Genomic DNA, 18,727 nt, shown 5'->3' with positions numbered 1-18,727 from the left:
TTACTAGCATAATGAATAACATTTAATTTCTTATCAACTCTTTTTCCTAGAACAGCACCTACAGCATAATCACTAGCATCACACATAATTTCAAAGGGTAAATTCCAATCAGGTGGTTGAACAACAGGTGCAGAGACTAATGCTTTCTTAAGAATTTCAAATACTTCTACACAATCATCATCAAAGACAAATGGTATATCTTTTTGCAATAAATTAGTCAGAGGCCGAGAAATTTTTGAGAAGTCCTTAATGAACCTCCTGTAAATCCGGCGTGACCAAGGAAACTTCTTATACCTTTGATGTCCTTAGGACATGGCATCTTTTCAATCACATCAACCATGGCTTTATCAACTTCAATACCTCTTTCAGAAACTTTATGCCCCAAGACAATACCTTCATTAACCATAAAGTGGCACTTTTCCCAATTCAAGACAAGATTAGTTTCTTCACATCTATGCAAAACTCGATCAAGATTGCTCAAGCAATGATCAAAAGAGGAACCATAGATGGAAAAATCGTCCATGAAAACCTCACAAATATTTTCACAAAAGTCAGAGAATATAGCCATCATGCATCTTTGAAAGGTAGCAGGTGCATTACATAAACCAAAAGGCATACGTCTATAAGAAAAAGTACCAAAAGGGCATGTAAAAGTAGTCTTTGATTGATCTCTAGCCGACACAGGTATTTGAGAGAAACCAGAATAACCATATAGAAAGCAGTAATGTGTATGTTTGCATAATCTTTCTAGCATTTGATCAATAAAAGGTAAGGGGTAATGATCTTTCTTAGTAGCTTTATTTAATTTGCGGAAATCAATTACCATCCTATAACCTATGATAATTCTTCGTGGAATCAATTCATCTTTATCATTAGGAACAACAGTAATACCTCCCTTCTTAGGGACACAATGGACAAGACTTACCCACTGACTATCAGCAACGGGATAAATTATACCTGCCTCCAGAAGCTTGAGTATTTCTTTTCTTACCACTTCTTTCATTTTAGGATTCAGACGTCGTTGAGGATCACGAACTGGTTTGGCATCTGCTTCCAAATTTATTTTATGTTGACATAGAGTGGGACTAATGCCCTTAAGATCATCAAGAGTATATCCAATAGCAGCACGATGCTTCTTCAGAGTTTTCAATAATCTTTCTTCTTCATGCTCTGAAAGGTTAGCACTAATAATAACATGATATATCTTCTTTTCATCAAGATAAGCATATTTAAGATTATCAGGCAACGGTTTAAGCTCAAACACGGGATCACCCTTGGGTGGAGGAGGATCCCCTAAAAATTCAATAGGCAAGTTGTGTTGCAGAATAGGTTCCTGTTTAAAGAATACTTCATTTATTTCCCTTCTTTCATTGATGAACATATCATTTTCATGGTCTAGCAAATAGTGTTCTAAAGGATCACTAGGAGGTACGGCAATAGAAGCAAGACCAATAATCTCATCCTTACTAGGTAATTCTTCCTCACGATGTTGTTTACTAAATTTAGAGAAATTAAACTCATGAACCATATCATCCAAGCCAATAGTAACAACATTCTTTTCGCAATCTATCCTAGCATTAACAGTGTTCAAGAAGGGTCTACCAAATATAATGGGACAAAAGCTATCTTGCGGAGAAGTAAGAACAAGAAAGTCAGCAGGATATTTAGTTTTCCCACATAAGACTTCAACATCTCTAACAATCCCAATTGGTGAAATAGTATCTCTATTGGCAAGTTTAATTGTGACATCAATACCTTCTAACTCAGCAGGTGCAATTTCATTCTTAATTTCTTCGTATAAAGTATGCGGTATAACACTAGCACTCGCACCCATATCACATAAGCCATGATAACAATGATCTCCTATTTTAACAGAAATAACAGGCACGCCTACCACAGGTCTATGTTTATCTTTAGCACAAGGTTTAGCAATTTTAGCAGTTTCACCTTCGAACTGAATAACATGCCCATCAATATTATCAGATAAGAGATCTTTAACAATAGCAATATTAGGTTCTACTTTAACTTGCTCAGGAGGTGTATAAGTTCTAATATTGCTTTTACGAACAACAGTTGAAGCTTTAGCATGATCCTTTACTCTAACAGGGAAAGGTGGTTTCTCAACATAAGAAGTAGGAACAATAGGATCATTATAAGTGACAGTCTTTTCTTCAACTTTAATAGGTGCAGCTACTTTTACTTCTATGGGAGGATGATATTTAAACCACTTCTCCTTAGGGAGATCAACATAAGTAGCAAAAGATTCACAGAAAGAAGCTACTATCTCAGAGTCAAGTCCATATTTAGTGCTAAACTTACGGAAAATATCGGTGTCCATAAAAGATTTAACACAATCAAACTTAGGTGTCATACCTGACTCCTTACCTTCGTCGAGGTCCCAATCTTCAGAGTTGCGTTTAATTCTATCCAATAAATTCCATCTGAATTCAATAGTCTTCATCATAAAAGAGCCAGCACAAGAAGTATCGAGCATGGTGCGATTGTTATCAGAAAGCCGAGCATATAAATTTTGAATAATCATTTCTCTTGAGAGCTCATGATTGGGGCATGAATATAACATTGATTTAAGCCACCCCAAGCTTGAGCGATGCTTTCTCCTTCGCGAGGCCAGAAATTATATATATAATTGCGATCACGATGAACAAGATGCATAGGGTAATACTTTTGATGAAATTCCAACTTCAATCTTTTTATAGTTCCATGATCTCATATCATCACATAGCCAATACCATATCAACGCATCTCCCTTCAAAGAAAAAGGGAAGACCTTCTTCTTAGCAACATCATCGGGTACACCTGCAAGCTTAAATAATTCACAAACTTCATCCACATATATTAAGTGCTCATCAGAATGCTTTGTTCCATCTCCTGTAAAAGGGTTAGCTAACAGTTTTTCCATCATACCCGAAGGAAATTCAAAAGGAGTTTCATTTTCAATAGGTTCAGTAGGTCGAGGAGCAACTCTTTGCTCTACTGGATGGGGTGAAGATACCCCGAACAAGCCCCTCAGAGAATTACTTTCCATAGTAACAAGTGACAGTAAATTTTAGCACACTATATAAATTTTTCCTTACCAAATTCCACCTACCAAAGGCGCTACACTCCCCGGCAACGGTGCCAGAAAAGAGTCTTGATGACTCACAAGTATAGGGGATCTATCATAGTCCTTTCGATAAGTAAGAGTGTCGAACCCAACGAGGAGCAGAAGGAAATGATAAGCAGTTTTCAGCAAGGTATTCTCTGCAAGTACTGAAATAAGTGGTAACAGATAGTTTTGTGATAAGATAAATTGTAACGAGCAACAAGTAACAAAAGTAAATAAAGTGCAGCAAGGTGGCCCAATCCTTTTTGTAGCAAAGGACAAGCTGGAACAAACTCTTATAATAGGAAAAGCGCTCCCGAGGACACATGGGAATATCGTCAAGCTAGTTTTCACCACGTTCATATGATTCGCGTTTGATACTTTGATAATTTGATATGTGGGTGTACCAGTGCTTGGGTGCTGTTCTTACTTGAACAAGCATCCCACTTATGATTAACCTCTATTGCAAGCATCCGCAACTACAACAAAAGTATTAAGGTAAACCTAACCATAGCATGAAACAGAAGCAATGCATAAACTAGGGTTTAAGCTTCTGTCACTCTAGCAACCCATCATCTACTTATTACTTCCCAATGCCTTCCTCTAGGCCCAAATAATGGTGAAGTGTTATGTAGTCGACGTTCACATAACACCACTAGAGGCTAGACAACATACATCTTATCAAAATATCAAACGAATACCAAATTCACATGACTACTAATAGCAAGACTTCTCCCTTGTCCTCAGGAACAAACGTAATTACTGACAAAGCATATTCATGTTCATAATCAGAGGGGTAATAATATGCATATAGGATCTGAACATATGATCTTCCACCAAATAAACCAACTAGCATCAACTACAGGGAGTAATCAACACTACTAGCAACCTACTAGCACCAATCCCGGACTTTGAGACAAGAATTGGATACAAGAGATGAACTAGGGTTTGGAGATGAGATGGTGCTGGTGAAGATGTTGATGGAGATTGCCCTCTCCCGATGAGAGGAGCATTGGTGATGACGATGGTGATGATTTCCCCCTCCCGAAGGGAAGTATCCCTGGCAGAACAGCTCTGCCGGAGCTCTAGATTGGTTCCGCCAAGGTTCCGCCTCGTGGCAGCGGAGTCTCGTCCCGAAAAGTTCCCTCTAATTTTTTCTCATCGAAAGACTTCATATAGGAGAAGATGGACGTCGGAGAGCCACCAGGGGGCCCACGAGGTAGGGGGGCGCGCCCTAGAGGGGGGGGGGCGCCCCCACCCTCGTGAGCAGGGTGTGGGCCCCCTGGCCTTCATCTTTGGCGAGGATTTTTCTTTATTTATTTTAAGATGTTCCGTGGAGTTTTAGGACTTTTGGAGTTGTGCAGAATAGGTCTCTAATATTTACTCCTTTTCCAGCCCAGAATTCCAGCTGCCGGCATTCTCCCTCCTTATGTAAACCTTGTAAAATAAGAGAGAATAGCCATAAGTATTGTGACATAAAGTGAAATAACATCCCGATATAAAAGCATGATGCAAAATGGACGTATCAATAGTGCCGAGGTGTATGTCCCCAATTGTTCTAGCCAACCACCAAGTAGCCAACCCAATGAAGATCATATCAATGCTAGCGCCATAGTACTCTATCATGATGCTATTCCTCTTGTTGAAGAAGATGCTATTTCTCATGTTGAAGAAGATGCTAGTGGTCATGTTGATGATGATGCTATTGTTGCTCAAGAGGATGCTTACTCGGAGAATGAAGAGATCCATTACAATCCAACTGGTAACTTGGATGTCATTGTGCGGCAACAAGACATGGACCGTACCCTCCCTTATAACCATATGTATGGGTATAACTCGGATGACGAGGGTCCAGAGGAAGAATTGGATGAGGATGGGTTGACTGCGCAAGAAAATTAAATCTACAAGAAGGTGACCAGCAAGGAGAGAGGACCACCGTTGTTTAGGGATGTGAGTCTTGCGGACAATGCCGTCGTTCACGGTGGGCTGAGATTCTGGTTGTCTGAGCCAACGCCGTGCCCCAAATTCAGTGTTCCTCGACTAGAAAATGAGGATGAGAATGCTCATTTGAAGAAAGGCAACAAGTTTGGTTCTTTGGTAGAGTTGAAGATATGGTTGTGTGACTATGCCATTAGGAAACATAGGCCGTTTGTTGTTGGTCATTCAAATCAAAAACTTCGGTACACAGTCAAATGTGACCAAGAAGGTTGCAAATGGATGGTCCGCGGTAGAAAAATCAAAGAAACCGGGCAATGGGTGTTGAAGAGTCATGTTGGCACTCACACGTGTGTACCCCCGGACAAGGCCGACCGAAGCAAAGGACACCGTCAACTCACGTATGAGTATCTAGGATACAAATTGTTGCATCAAATAGCACATGATCCAACCGTGAAGGTCAAGTTTCTCATGTCTTCGATTGAGGAACTTTTCAGATACCCGGTCAAGTATGGGAAGGCATGGATGGCGAAGGCAACCGCTATTAGGATGTTGCATGGTGATTATGAGGCCGCATATAACATTCTTCCCAAGATGTTGGCAGCCATTGCTCATCGAAACCCGAGAATGCGCCATCGGGTGGAGTCAATTGACGGAGTGTTTCATCGTGCCTTCTAGAGCTTTGGACAATGCATTGAGGCATTCACGTATTGTCGCCCGGTCTTGTCTATAGATGGTACATTCTTGACCGACAAATACAAGGGCACATTGATGGTGGCGATGGCCTACTCTTCAAATGATAATGTGTTGCTGGTGGCATTTGCCTTGGTGCCTTCGGAGCACGATGATAATTAGGAGTGGTTCATGGGGCATGTGAGAACCAAGGTGATTGGCAAGTGAGAGGTATGCATTATATCGGATGGCCATGGCCGTGGAGGAAGGGCTAGCCTTGGAGGGGGCCGTGGCCGTGGAGGAAGGACTAGCCTTGGAGGTGGCCGCGGTCGTGGAGGAAGGACTAGCCTTGGAGGCGGCCGTGGCCGTGGATCCGGTGGATCTAGGACACGTCAGGTTGATAGGGGAAGGCCTATCGACGTGTTGCTCAATCCGGATAGTTGAAATAATGTGAATGGTACTACTTTTAATATGTTCATGCATGTGTTGATATATTTGCCTCTTTACATGTCAATGTGTTCATATTTTGACTTAACATCTTTATTTGTTGTAGGCATGGCTTCATCCGGTTCCATGACGAGGCCACCGTGTGCTCACCAAGAAGACATGCCACACAAGTGGAAGGACACATCTTTGGACAAGGTGAAGGAGAAAGATGGGAAGATTCTGCCATGTTGGTGTGGAGATGTTTGCAAGGTGAAGGAGTCCACCGACCGAAAGAAGTCATGGACCGAAGGAAGGAGATATTTTGTTTGCCCCAATTATGCTTACGATCGTGCGCTTCCAACTAACGCCTATGACCTTCCACCGGTATGCTAGAGAAGTAACATGTTACTCTAAAATGTGTGTCAACACTAACATCCGTTTTATATGCAGTCACCGCCTCCTCTATGCAAGTGCTTCAGCTGGATAGATCATGAAGTGCCAAAAGATATCCAAAAGGACCAATTAGAAGATTGTCTTAGGTGCCAGCGGATGTTCGAAGAAAGGTTTCAAAGAGGCTTGGAGGAAGAGTGTCGTTAGAAAGAGAGGATGGAGTGGAAGCAATGCAAGGAGGAGAGGGCACACCAAGCGAAGCTTGCTCGTGAGGAGGAGAGGGCAAGAAAGCTTGCAAAAGCTCGCAAGGCACAAGAGGAGGATGAGGCACGTGACAACAAGGGGAAATGGCCCCATATGACTCAGTAAAGCCTCCGCTTCGGTGGACTCGTCATGTAACCGGATGAAGCCATGCCAAATTTATCATGAACTATCACTACAAAAAAAATACACTTCCGTGATGATACGTGTTTTTCACAGTAGGTCACTTTTTTGTCATGCATGTATATCCATGACAAATTTATGACAGAATCAAGATAGTCATACCTGTGCTGTCGTAGAAGTGTTCCATGACATTTCCAAAATTATCATCACGGAAGTGTCCACTTCCATGACGATAAATCGCGCGTCACAGAAGTGCTTTCGTCAAGGGTGACCGACACGTGGCATCCACCGTAACGGAACGCCGTTAAGCTATCGAGTCGGGTTTTGGATCCGATAACCCGTTAACAGCCCCGACCAATGGGGATTTTCCACGTGTAAAATCATCATTGGCTGGAGGAAACACGTGTCGGCTCATCGTTGGGACAGATGTCAACCACTCATTGGACGGAAAGCGCCTATGATACGTCGACACGTGGCACGGCCCAACAGAGGCCCATTCCTGTGAAAAGGCCGGCCCGTTTGACTTGGTCAAAAGGTGGCGGGCCGGCCCATGGAAAGCCTGTTAACGGCCTGTTCGCATATAGCCCATTTACAGCCCGCTAACCCAAGGCCCGTTATGCCCTATCCGAATTAGGCCTAGTAGCGTCATCTGGGCCATCCAATATGATTCCAGCCCGTTTTCACTTCTGGCCCATGTATGGCCCATGACATCTTTCGGCCCATATGAGGCCCTATGTAACTCTTGGCCTATTAACGGCCCGTGGTGAAACTGGCCCGTAATGAACAATGTATCACTTTACACCCATTAACGGCCCGTGGTGAAACTGGCCCATAATGAACAATGTATCACTTTATACCCATTAACGGCCCATTATTCCGTTGGGCCATTTCCAGCCCATGTTATCTTTCGGCCTTCTCAGAGCCCATTTATTCTTGGGCTCATTTCCAGCATTCGTTTACTTACGGCCCGTTACTATCATTTTCTGCTTGTGGGCCAAATTCAACCCGTGGTTACAGTCGGCCCGTTTGTGGTCCATTAATACGTTGGGCCATTTTCATAGCGTCATCAAATACGGCCTATTAACGATGGCCCGTTACGGTCGGCCCATGAACGGACGATTCCAACTCTAGCCCGTTTACGGCCATAATGCGGCCTGTTATTGGCCCATGTTTGGCCAATCGATCATACGGCCCGTATAAGGCCCATTGATGATACGACCCGTAGAAGGCCCATTGTTTCTACGGCCCGTAGAAGGCCTACTATTTCTACGGCCCGTAGAAGGCCCACTGTTTCTACGGCCCGTAGGAGGCCCCGTGTCACTACAGTAAATATTAGCCCATGGTTATTGTGTCCTAGTTTTAAAAAATAGGTTATTGCAGCCACTAGTTAACCGCGGAAAAAGAACTGCAATGACTACAAGCAAACAAATAAACAAGACAACAAGGAAATAAATAAGCAAGCAACTAACGCTAGGCTATCACGACTATTACACATATTACATCCACTGGGCATCAAAGTTCGCCACCAGTGCAAATATAGGGAACAAGCAGCATATCATATACACTGGCCGTCAAAATTGGCCACCAGTGCAAATAAACGCGGCAGCAAAACAAGAGCATAACTGAAACAACTTCAGAAGAGCTCAAGAAACGTTATCCTGGGTATCCACCATGCTGGCAATAAGCTTAGCAAGCTGATTAGCTTTGTCCTGTTTGGTGCTAAAATCCTCCAACGCTTGCTGTTGCACCAGAAAGTATGCATCTGAATGCTCCAGGGACTTCCGCAGTCCTTCCGCTTCTTGTCGCAGCATAGCTGATCAATGTCTTTCAGCTTGTAGTCGAGACTCAAGAAACCGAATTGATTCACACAGTGAGTTTGAATAGCTTGTGCAAGCGGTAGTGGCCAGTAACTCCAACACTAAACCAAGACAGGATGTGTCACTATCCTGAACCTTATCTGCATTACGTCCTTTACCGTTGCTTAATAAGGCACTCTTCCCCAATATTCTGCCAGCATTCTAAAAGAAGAAACAAGCAGACACATAACAAGTTTAGCATGTACTAGTATATGAAACTCATTTCAGTGAACCAGTTCATTAGTAAGGTGGACATGATTAAACTACCAAGTCTTCTATTGACAAGTACTAGTACATAATAAAAGCATCAAATAAACATATATCTATGTCCTATGGTAGCAATGGAATCTTAAATTAGAACAGTTGTTCTTCAGGTTTAGGCACTTGTTCTACATGAACAGAGTACAGTAAGACGCAAGAATATAATACTTAAAAATAGAAAATGAGCTCATAGACCTTACCACATTCTTGGTTCGGGACCAGTACAGAACAAGGCGTTCCCAGTCATCATCCAGTAAATGTGTCTCGGGAGAACGTAAGGGAATTTGATGAGTTTCTTTGCCGGTGAAGTACGTTTTCTTCAGGTAATTCCGATACTGCCACCAAGCATTCTTGAAGATAGCAGAGGTATTAGCACAGGTTACCTCATCCTGAGTTTCCAAATCGGTCCTTCTCTATAGAGAAAAATGGGAAAATTTGCTGTATTATAACCATCATGGAGGTAGGATATATGGGACGAAGCAAAGTAATTGCCATGAATAACATTACTTACACATAACTCTTGGACAAACACCTGCAACTGGCATTTTCCTTCATCTTCAGTATAATATTTCCAAGATGGGAAGATACGCACATACGATTTAACAACATCAAATGCGATAGATGCTAAACTACGACTAACTGGTTGTGCTTCCTCCATAGGAATAGGCGTACTAACTGGTGGAGTTGGGGTTCGCCGTGATAGTACTGACCCTATGGGCACTGGAGCTGCCTTACTAACTGCTCTTGTTTGGGAGCTCTGTGGTGGAGATGGTGCTGTGTCAACAGGAACTGGGTTACTATCGGCTGGGGTTGGTGTCGGGGATATACCCCGCGGCGTAAACCGGCTGGAAGTATAACCCGACTGGACCTGACGGTTTACTTGAGATTCGGCTGACACTTGGCGGTTCACTGGCGACCCGCCCTGACCTGGCGGTTTACAAGCAACCCGCCTGGCCATTATGGCTCACTTGTGACCCGGCGGGCGGGTCAGATGGATGACGAGGACCAAGGCCCAGAAGGCCGGTTCACGTTTAAATGGTGGGCCGGTTTATAAGGAAAGCATAAGGAATATTTCCTTACAAAGGAAGCAAGACTAGGACTCCATTTGTAATAGGGTAATCCTAATCCTAATAGGACTAGTCATGTAAACCGCCCCTTCAACATATATAAGGAGGGGCAGGGCATCCCAAGGGGGACAAGATTCACAAGTTCCACAAGTTGGACAAGTTAGGTTTAGACAATAGCTCTCAAGATAGAGCACTCTTGTAACCGTGATCATCATCATCATCAATATCAATGAAGCAGGATGTAGGCTTTTACCTCCACCGTGAGGGGCCGAACCTGAGTAAAACATCGCGTCTCTCATCCCGCTCAACCCCTCTCAAGCTACCACATAGATGCGTTGGCCTCGCGACTAAGTCCTGACACTAAGGACATCTGCCGTGACAATTCCACGACAGTTGGCGCCCACCGTGGGGCCTGCGCACGGTGGTTTTGAGTTCTTGGAGGGAGCGTTTAAAAGGATCGAGAAGTTCGCAATCAGCCGGCACGTAGCTTGAGCACAAGAGATATTGGGATTTTGTTGTGTGGCCGAGCTACCATATGATCCGTCAAATTGATTCCGCCGAGATCAATAGAAAGTTCTTTCCTACGGTCTGTCCAAACCACCAAGTTCTGTTACAGATTCAATTTCCGAATCTAGTTGCTATGGCATCGATCGGTGGTGGTCTAATACACCGATGTTCCTGTGGTTGTCATTGATACGTTTTACTATGTTTCAAGTTTCGGTAAATTCCAAAGCTGTGGCGGTAGACAAAACAGACGCGATCAACTGCACTATTACCGGCTTAAATTAAAGGAAAGGCTTCAGTGTGCAACGATGGAGCGAATCAGAGTTAAGGAAAAAGGGAAGAGGAAAAAGTCAAAGCAATCACAAAACGGAAAGGGCATGGAGCTAGATTTGGATTCGGACTCTGCCACTTGTGACCTCATTGGGTCGCCCCGTCGCCGCGTTTCCGTTTACTAGCTATCGCCTCATCAACCCATCGCCCGCTACCGACGAGCCGCCAACCCCATGATCGTCTGAGCCGCCAACCCTGCCAACCATGGCTCTGGCTCTATCGAACCGTCCCGACCTTTCTATTACGGATTTTTACTCGCCGACGTCGACCCCGCGCAGACCAAGTCGCGTCCGCCTCGGACTCGCCAAGGTTGCTCCGGCTCACGCACCACCGCGAGTCGCCCTTTTCAGCTGGTTACCCCCGCGCCGTAACCACTGCAGGATTCGAACCTACATCTTTTAACAGGCGCACCACAATGACCAGCTAAGCAAGCGGACTGCAGCAGGAGAGCCGTCCTGATTTCCGCATCGAACTTGGCTCTGCCTTTTTGCTGTGCCATAGTCAAGATCCCACCACAAGCCGCCGAGCTGGGCCGAGTGCCGCCCAGCTCCATGGCCACATCCCGATCGCTGCGGGCCTCGGCCACAGCCGCGCTTGGCTGCCTCTGCCGCCTCCGCGGCCGCGTCAGGCCACTTCTGCCTGTGCGAAGTTGCCCAGCGCCTCGCCTCCTCCGAGCTACCGGTGCGTCTCGCCTCCTCCGATGTAACACCCTCGATGCGACTATAGCTCCCACGTGTCGAGGCACGACTTAGAGACATAATCGCATTGAAGGCATATGTCGCAAGTTAGACAATCTTCACAACATCCCATGTAATATATAGATAAATAAAAGGGGAGATAACATAGTTGGCTTAACTCGCCACGTCAATCAAGTACATAAATAACATTACATCATCCAAACACTCATGGTCCAACTACGGCGCCAAAATAAAAGATAACCCAACATGCGACACGGTCCCGATCACTCCCAACTGGGCACCACTACTGATCATCAGGAAAGGAAACATAATAACATTGAGAGTCCTCGTCGAACTCCCACTTGAGCTCGAGCGCGTCACCTAGAGCGGAATCATCAGGCCCTGCATCTGGTGTAATAGTAATCTGTGAGCCACAGGGACTCAGCAATATCGCACCCTCGCGATCAAGACTATTTAAGCTTATAGGTAAGGCAAGGTAAAAATATATGAGGAGCTGCAGCAAGCGACTAGCATATATGGTGGCTATCCTGTTCGCAAAAGAGAGCGAGAAGAGGAGGCAGAGCGCGAGCGAGTAATCTAGAGAACATCCTGCACAAGCATTACTCCAACACCGTGTCCACTTCCCGGACTCCGCCGAGAAGAGGCCATCACGGTAACACACTCAGTTGATTCATTTTAATTTAGTTAAGGTTCAAGTTATCTACAACCGGACATTAACAAATTCCCATCTGCCCATAACCGCGGGCACGGATTTCGAAAGTACAAATCCTTGCAGGGGAGTCCCAACTTAGCCCATGACAAGCTCTCACGGTCAACGAAAGAATAGACCTCCTCCCGAGACGTTCCGATCAGACTCGGTACCTCGGTTCTTCAAGACACTTCGACAGGTTAAAGCAAGACCCGCAACACCACCCAGATGTGCCGACAAATCCCGATAGGAGCTGCACATATCTTATTCTCAGGGCACACCGGATGAGCAAGACGTCGGGTAGGCTAGCTCAGAGTTGCCCCTGGTAGCCCCAGACATCGCTCGGTTGGACCAACACTCAGAGGAGCACTGGCCCGGGGGGGGGGGTTAAAATAAGATGACCCTCGGCCTTCGGAAACCTAAGGGAAAAGAGGCTAGGTGGCAAATGGTAAAACCAAGGTGGGCCATTGCTGGAAAAGCTTTAATCAAGGCGAACTATCAAGGGGTTCCCATTATAACCCAACCGCGTAAGGAACGCAAAATCCGGGAACATAACACCGATATGACGGAAACTAGGGCTGCAAGAGTGGAACAAAACACTAGGCGAGAGGCCGAGCCTTCCACCCTTTACCAAGTATATAGATGCATTAAGATAACATGGCAATATAATGGTATCCCAACAAGTAAATAAATGTTCCAACAAGGAACGGCCTCCAATCTTCACCTGCAACTAGCAACGCTATAAGAGGGGTTGAGCAAAGCGGTAACATAGCCAATCAACGGTTTGCTAGGACAAGGTGGGTTAGAGGTTTGACATGGCAATTTGGGAGGCTTGAAAGCAAGTGGTAGGCATCGTAGCATTGGCATAGCAAAAGAGCGAGCGTCTAGCAAAGCAAAGATAGTAGTGATTTCGAGGGTAAGATCATCTTGCCTGCAAAGTTGTCAGAGTTGACTGGATCCTCGAAAGCAAACTCAACGGGCTCCTCGTCAGCGAACTCCTCTCCCGGCTCTACCCAAACAAGACAAACAAGCAACAAGGGCACAATCAACCACGTGCAAGGATCAAACAATATGATGCAAAGATGGTATGCTATGCGAGATGCGCTGCGGGATGCATATGCAAGATGTGACAAGATATGCATGAACCTGGCCTCAACTTGGGAATCCAAGTGTTCTACTGGAAAGATGAGATGAAATCGCTTGAAAACAATATAAAGAACGCCGGAATCGGAGTTACGGTTTGGAAATGGCAAGCAATTCAAATATGACACCGGTCTGCGATTTACAGCAAGTAGCCATCTAAATGCAATGAGATGAACAAGATACAACACCCAGACATGGCAACAAAATACATGGCAGGGATGCATTCAAGATACTTAACAAAAGTCTAGCACTGAGCTACGGCCAATTCATCCATTAACAGGTTCAAACAAGCATGGCAAAAATGCATATGACAAACAGATTTCAGACTTAGTGAAATTAACACTTGTCTGGAATTTCAGATCAGGTAGCACTCTTCGGAGCAACAAAACTACATGCTACAGGACCTGAACATGGCAAAGTAAAGCATGGCATGGAGCTACTCAAAGAGCTTAACAAAAGTCCCTTAGTGACCTTGAGCCAAAAGGGATCAGAAAATACAATTGCAAGCATGTGAATATGGCAAAAACATAATCAGATCTCGGACTTAGTGAAAACTTGAGCATGCTGAAAACAGATATCAAGTAGGCATGTTTACGAGCTCGATGCACTCACTACGGAGCAAGTCATGACAATCTAAGAATACACCCATCAAGAATACACAAAATTCAAGCTAGACATGGCAAGAACAATAGCATAGCATGCACGGATCAACTACAACATCACCGGCAAAATTGCTAACAAGTAGACAATCTGCCCAGATTCACGAAGTAGCAAAAGTAGAGCTCGATTGACTCAAGCTAGGGTGCTCCATAATTGCAAACAAAGACATGGATGGATAGAGCACTACAAGATTAACAAAACATTCTTACTGATCATCCTCAAAAGAGGCACGGATCACTAGGAAACAACACGAACATATGGCCATATAAGATAAACAGGTCAAGGACTTAGTGGAAATGCTAAGTCCCTAAAATCAGCACTAACAAGTGCACCACTTTGCAAGCTTGTGCTAGTCACCACACACATCACAAAAATACATGGGTTGCACCTCTGGAAAGATGGCAAAACCCTTAACAAAACATATGTAGAGCTCATGGGCATAACATGGACACAATAATCATGGCAAAAATGACAAATATCTAAATGGAGTAGCAGATCTGACAATTAACTCAAGAAGCACTCTTCTTACAGCATTTCGGGCATCAAGATGAACTCAAATGAAAATGATGCAATGGAATGAAATGATGTACTCTCTGAGACGAACATTTTGATATGCTATATGCCCAAAACGGAGTTACGGATGCAAAGTTACGATGCGATGAACATGGCAAGATAATTAGGGTTTCGGGGCAAAAGTCAACCGAGATTTTCAGATCTGGATCGGCACGATTCCTGATGCACTCGCCGGAGTTACTGTAGCTCGAGCTCGCCGGATATGGAACTTGCCGTGGAAAGGAAGAGGCCGGCCGGGGCGGGTCGACGGCGTGGAGGAGGCGGCGAGGCCGAGGTGGCCGCGGGCGGCGCCGGCGATGGCCGCGGCGGCAAGGTGCGGCCGGTGGAGGTCGGCGTCGCCGGAGCAGGGCTGCTCGCCGGCGATGGCGCGCGGCGCCGCCGGGTGGCTCAGGCGCCGGACGCGGGGATGGAGGAGGCGCGGGGTGGCGCGCGGATCTGGGCCGCGGGGGCCTCCCACGGGCTCGGGCGGGCCGGAGGCAATGTGGGGCTCGGGGCGACACGTGGCAGGCTCCGGTTGGCGGCGGCGGGTCGGGCGGACATGTCCGGCGCCGTCCGGACGTGTCCGGCGGCTACAGATCTGAGATTTTTAGGGTTTCGGGGGAGGAGACCCGGGATTTGGAATGTGGGTTCTTTAAATAGACATAGAGGGAGCTAGGAGAGTCCAAATGAGGTGCGGTTTTCAGCCACGCGATCGTGATCGAACGCTCTAGATGATGGAGAGGGTTTAGGTGGGTTTTGGGCCAACTTGGAGGGGTGTTGGGCTGCAACACACACGAGGCCTTTTCGGTCCCTCGGTTAACCGTTGGAGTATCAAACGAAGTCCAAATAATACGAAACTTGACAGGCGGTCTACCGGTAGTAAACCAAGGCCGCTTGGCAAGTCTCGGTCCAATCCGGAAATGTTTAATCCCCACACACGAAAGAAAGGTAGAAATGACCACGGGAGGAGAACGAAGCGCCGGAATGCAAAACGGACAACGGGGAAAATGCTCGAATGCAAGATATGAACATGTATGCAAATGCAATGCACATGAAGACATGATATGAGATGCATGAAAACGATAACAACACACGGAGACAAAGACCCGAACCCGAGAAAATAAAATAACTTAAAGCCGGAAACGGCAAGAGTTGGAGTACAAATTGGGAAAGTTACATCCGGGGTGTTACAACACTCCACCACTACGAAAGGATCTCGTCCCGAGATCTAGGACTGAAAGAACGCCGGGTACTCAGAATGGAGGTGATCCTCGCGTTCCCAGGTAGCTTCACGATCGGAATGGTGTGACCACTTGACTTTGAGGAATTTGATTGACTTATTGCGAGTCTTGCGTTCAGTCTCTTCAAGAATAGCAATGGGGTGCTCACGATAGGATAGATCTTCTTGGAGCTCAATGTCCTCGAAGTTGACGGTGCGGTCAGGAGTCTTGAAGCACTTTCAAAGCTGAGAGACATGGAACACATCATGAACATTTGCAAAGTTTGAAGGAAGCTCGAGTTGATAGGCGAGATCGCCTCTCTTGCTAACAATCTTGAAAGGTCCCACGTATCTCAGGGCAAGCTTCCCTTTGATACCGAAGCGACGAGTACCTTTCATAGGAGAGACGCGGAGGTAAACATGATCTCCGATCTCGAAAGCCAAATCACGGTGCTTACTGTCATAGTAGCTCTTCTGGCGGGATTGGGCTGCTTTGAGGTTATCTCGAATAACTTTGCACATTTCCTCTGACTCTGTGATTAAGTCATTTCCCAAAAGCTGACGTTCACCGGTTTCAGACCAGTTGAGAGGGGTACGGCACTTCCTGCCATACAGAATTTCAAATGGGGCCTTGCCCGAACTTGCTTGAAAACTGTTGTTGTAGGAGAATTCAGCATAAGGAAGACAATCCTCCCACTTCATGCCGAAAGAGATCACACAAGCCCTGAGCATATCTTCAAGAATCTGGTTGACACGCTCGACTTGACCGCTAGTTTGAGGATGGAAAGCTGTGCTGAAGCGGATGTTGGTGCCCATGGCCTTCTGAAAAGAATCCCAAAACTTGGAGGTAAAGATGCTGCCACGGTCTGAAGAGATCACTTGTGGAATACCGTGGAGAGAGACAATCCGAGAGGTATAGAGTTCCGCCAATTGAGCTGCAGTGATTGACTCTTTGATAGGCAGAAAGTGAGCCACTTTGGTGAGTTTGTCGATGACAACGAATATAGCATCATTGCCACGCTTGGACTTTGGAAACCCAGTCACGAAGTCCATTTCGATGTGGTTAAACTTCCATTCTGGAATGGCAAGAGGTTGGAGGAGACCAGCTGGCCTTTGGTGTTCTGCCTTCACTCTTCTGCAGACATCACATTCATTCACGAATTGAGCAATCTCGCACTTCATTTCTGGGGCAGTGATCAATTTCTCTTTCAAAGTGTTGAAAGCAATGTCACACTCCGGAGACCAAATGTACTCGACGTGCTTCCGGAGAAGATTTGAGAGAGGCTTCGCGATCTTAGAAAAGTTTTCAACGAATCTTTGACAATAGCTTGCGAGACCGAGGAAGCTACGGAGTTGCTTCACATTCTGAGGAGGTTCCCAATTCACAATTGCAGACACCTTCTCAGGATTCACGGCAATGCCCTTGGCAGAGATGATATGACCAAGATAAAGAACCTCATCGAGCCAAAATTCACACTTGGAGAACTTGGCGTAGAACTGATGTTCCCTGAGCTTATCGAGCACCAAACGCAAGTGCTTGGCATGATCTTCCTTGTTCTTCGAGAAAACCAGAATGTCGTCGAGATAGACCAAAACGAAGTCATTGGTGTAGGCGTTGAAGATGAAGTTCATCATGCGAGAGAAAGTCGGAGGAGCGTTGACGAGGCCAAAAGACATGACAGTGTATTCATATGAACCATAGCTTGTCCTGAAAGCCGTCTTGGGAATATCTTGCTCACGGATACGAATCTGATGATAACCCATACGGAGATCAAGCTTGGAGAATACTTGGGCACCTTTGAGTTGTTCGAACAGCTCGTTGATGTTGGGAAGTGGGTATTTGTTCTTGATGGTCTTCTTGTTCAATGGACGGTAATCAACACAAAGTCAGTCCGTTCCATCCTTCTTCTTCACAAAAAGAACACCACAACCCCACGGAGAAGAACTAGGCCGGATGAGACCCATTCTTTCTTGAATATCGAGCTGATTCTTCAGCTCCTTCAACTCTTCAGGTCCGAGCTTGTAAGGACTCTTGCACACAGGTTCTGTGCCAGGCTCAAGATCGATGACGAATTCAACTGGCCGGTGTGGAGGCATTCCTGGGAGCTCTTCTGGAAAGACGTCTTGATATTCGCAAACGACTCGAATCTGAGAGATGGCATCCAGTTCACCCTTCTCATTGAGAGAAAACAGACGGATAGTATCATCACGAGCGGCAAAGACAATTACATCCTCAGACGAATGAGTCAATTGAATCTGCCTGGCTGCACAATCAAGATGCGCCTTGTGCATAGAAAGCCAATCCATTCCGAGAATAAGATCAATATCCGAATCACCCAGAACAATAGGAGAAGCTAGAAATTTGTAGTCGCCCAACGTGATAGTAATATCCGGGACGCCACTCATTTTAGTGTTCATGAACAAACCCGGAGAAGAAACCGCTATCGGCTTAGGAAAATCAATAGTATGCACATCATTCATGGATGCAAAAGGCTTCGATAAAAATGATAAAGATGCACCAGTGTCAAAAAGAACTCTTGCGGGAATGTCATTAACAGGAAGGTTACCCATAATCACATCCGGCGAGTCCTCTGCCTGAGCTGCATTCAGCAAGTTGACCTTTGCGTACTTGGTGTTATGCTTGACCATAGCTGTACTTGCCGATCTGACAGGAGGAGGAGGAGGAAGACACCTCTGGTTGAAACACTTGTTGGCATAGTGACCCTTCTGTTGGCACTTGTTGCACGTGACCTCTGAAAGCGGACGGTGGTACGGAGCACTCGATCTTGGAGCTTGAGACGAAGTCTTGTTCTGAAAGCCAGGGTTGGGTGGGTGGGAA

The sequence above is a fragment of the Triticum urartu genome, chromosome 3A (genome assembly GCF_056163025.1).
Source record: "Triticum urartu cultivar PI428250 chromosome 3A, HENAU_Tu73, whole genome shotgun sequence".
Taxonomy (NCBI): Eukaryota; Viridiplantae; Streptophyta; class Magnoliopsida; order Poales; family Poaceae; genus Triticum; species Triticum urartu.
The sequence above is the reverse complement of the archived record's forward strand: the minus strand, read 5'-3'. Positions refer to the sequence as shown.